This window comes from Stegodyphus dumicola, chromosome 1, assembly GCF_044657685.1.
Source record: "Stegodyphus dumicola isolate Sdum_Otavi_A_Nest chromosome 1, ASM4465768v1".
Taxonomy (NCBI): domain Eukaryota; kingdom Metazoa; phylum Arthropoda; class Arachnida; order Araneae; family Eresidae; genus Stegodyphus; species Stegodyphus dumicola.
The window spans coordinates 170,739,373-170,742,623 of record NC_140768.1 but is presented as its reverse complement, the minus strand read 5'-3'; the positions used below and the strand labels follow the sequence as shown (position 1 = coordinate 170,742,623).

Genomic DNA, 3,251 nt, shown 5'->3' with positions numbered 1-3,251 from the left:
GATTAATCTTATCACAATCCAGTATTACTAGTTCCACTCTAAGGTTTATATTACGTTTTTAACAGCTATTTTTAAGGTAAAGCTCCTTTCCTATTTATCCTAACTTCAGCTTACAATTTTAATTACACAACGAAGGCAAATGGTAGTAAGAGAGGGAAAAAAAAAAAAAAAAAAAAAAAAAACTTTTGATCACATTTGGAAGTGAACATCAACAAAATTTTGTGATTGAAACAAACAAGCTGTATTTTAATGGCGGTAAAAATATTTAACATTATTTTCTTCTTTAAGCAAAAAATTAACAAATTTCTTCGAGTATCAAATTTTGTTCGTGCTTCTTATTGAGCAAACGTGTGTGATTTTTACTGCTTTAGAAAAGAGGAAGAAAATTACGGAATACATCTATACACTCTTTTGCTCTTTTCTCTGAGAATTTTAGAAACTCTGAAAGACATAAAAAATAAATAAAATCTTCTGGCGAAGCTCCCTAAAAAACGAACGTGATCAAATTCTAGAACGAGCAGCAATCACAGCGCGAAAACCGCGTTCAAATTGGATGCGTAAAGAAGCGAACGTGATTGCACAAAGTTAAACCTGATCAAAAAACTAAACAAAGAGAACCGCATTAGATATTCTCTTCCATTTCCAAACAAAAGCTCTGTAATAAAAATGGTGATTGCTTTACGAAATATAAAGACGTTTATGTGTTATGTGTGACTTTTCTGTGTGTTGCCACCACTCTGCTCCAAATAATAAAGCGTTAATACTTCTACACGCAGAGAGGGTATAACTAAATCGATAAACGCGAGGGAAAGAATTTTTGGATGAATTGTGAAGCTCGAGCGAAGAAAGCTGTTACTCTAGCGATTAAGCACGTGACAGTTCTGATACTTTGAGATTAAACGGAAGCCTTAAGGTATTTTTTCCTTCATTTAAGAAAAGCTACATAAGCTACTGTCGTGAAAGAGTGGCATCAGCATTTTTTTGAAAACTTCCAGCAGAAGCTAAATGTAAGATCTTATAACTCTAAATTGCGGTAAAAAGATGCAGAAGTGCTCTTTGAGATGCATCAAAAGATAAACATTGCAGCAAGGCAAAAAGTCAAGTTAATAAAAGTAAAATTCAGGAGATAAATTAACTAATAATCGTTCGAATAAGATGAATAAAGGAAACTAATTTACACTTCAAAATGCATTTTTCAGAAAGTAATTAGCACTGAGGCAAACAGCTTTAAATAAAAAAACAAATATTGAAAATACTGCATTTTTAATATGGTATCACTCATTTGTGGAGATTTCTATTTATGTCTACTGCAAATTTTTAATTTTTCTTCTGAAGAATCTTCTCTGCAAAATAATTTTGATTGCATTTTCTACCTTTTTAAATCGCATCGGGTCTAGTGATTATGCTTGTTCGCTAGGTGGTTATAACCAACTTCGAATTAATTATCTCATGATAAAAATGCTTGAATTTATAAGTTATTTCTCTCGCCTTCGTAGCATGCCTTCGTGGTGTAGTGGTTAACAGGCTCGACGCGCATTCGAGAGGTCCGTGGTTCGAGTCCCGGCGAGGGCATTGCTCAATTTTCAAGTCTCTTGTTTAAAAAAATAACCTAATGACTCTACAAATTAATGGGTTGATTATTTACTAAATGTTCAAAGTAAACCATATCTTCTAGATCTTACCATATGCAGAGCAAAGCATTTATTGGATGCAATCCTACATTCTGAATTTTTTGTCTTCCATTTTGGATTCAGCAATTGTATTTTCCTTTTAACATGGCATGAAGAAACGTAAGATAAAGAACATAAAGAAACTTTTAGAATGGCATAAAGGCTTGACTTCATTTCTTCTGAATAGAAAAGGGCAAATTGGTACTCCTTGCTGAAGGTTTTTCAGTGCTGAGTTCAGGAGAAACATAAACATCAACACGAGAAAATTTTTCTATTCATTTTAAGTGGTATACTGCTAATGATTATGCATAGAGAGCCTATGAGTTTCATATTAATTTACTGATAGTTATTTTAATTTGTTAGCCTTTTCTGTCATTTATTGTTTCTCTCCCGTTTCTTCGCCACGATATAAATGAGGTATAGTAAACAAGTGTGTATTTAAACTGAAGTAGTAAAAACGGTTCATGACAACATGTTTCACTGCTGAAGGCGCATGTTGTTGTTCCTACCAGCTGTTTGAATTCTGTATCTCGGTTTTGCTTTCTTGTCGCCGAAGTTAACATCACAGCGCTGTGCGTGTCTGAGTCAACCTGCTAGGCTAAATTAATTTGTGTATCGTTGAAAAACCAGCTTATCTTTAAATTTAGTTTAATTTACCATTATCTTTAGTTTAATCTCCACAAGTGGATGTTGGATTTGTAAGCACAAAGACTGTGCCCTTTGTAAATAGTTCAATTAAAAGGGTCTTTTACAGCCTTCCGTTGTTGTAGTTACCTTTTAGTCTTAACGATTAGTCGCTTACAGGGGGGTTATAATTAAAAATGGCCCTATTCAGACCACTACTCAAGAACCCGTTATACTTATCGTATTTTGATGAAATTTAGTTTATATGTTATATGGAGCATGGGGAAATGATTTCTGCAATAAAAATTAGTTCAAATTTTGACCACCAGGGGAAATTGTGGCATCTAAAGATGGACAAAAAATCTGTCAGAATCATTAAAATTTATTCAATTATAGAATGCTCTCAATGTGTGCTCCATTGACATCAATTAGTGATGAAAGCGTATTATAGCGTATTCAATGTTAGCGCGAAGTAACTCTCAAAAGATTTCAGCAAGATGCCCTGTAATACTGGCTTTCAACTCAGGTAAAGTCTTAATTCCTCTTCCATAAACACGCTGTTTTAGGAATTCCCATAACCAGGAATCACAGGGATTTAAGAAGTGGGAACGAGGAGGCCAGGCATCCAGAAAAGCACTGGATATTACACGATTCTCGCCAAAGTCAGCAACAAGCAGTTCTTTGACTTGGCGTCCAGTGTGGGAAGTTGCTCCAACTTGCATGAAATCAATGCTCTGGTAAAACAGTTTTACCAATAAACCTCGACCTTTCTTCAGTAAGGGCATAATTAACAATGACAAAGGCACGCAGAATTATTTTCTGGCTCTGGCTGCAAGTCTTTTTATAGGTTTGACTAATTTGCATAAGGAATGTTTGAAAATTGCCATCTGGTGATCAAAATTTGAACTATGTTTTTATTGCAGAAATCTTTTCGCCATAATCCATATAATGTACATA

General features: G+C 34.3%; 1 non-coding gene across 1 annotated transcript; it reads left to right on the top strand.

The window, feature by feature from the left end:
- The first annotated feature begins 1,499 nt into the window (after window positions 1-1,499).
- On the top strand, window positions 1,500-1,572 carry TRNAA-CGC (transfer RNA alanine (anticodon CGC)). The gene has a single exon. It is a non-coding gene; the product is annotated as a tRNA-Ala (tRNA).
- The last annotated feature ends 1,679 nt before the right edge of the window (window positions 1,573-3,251 follow it).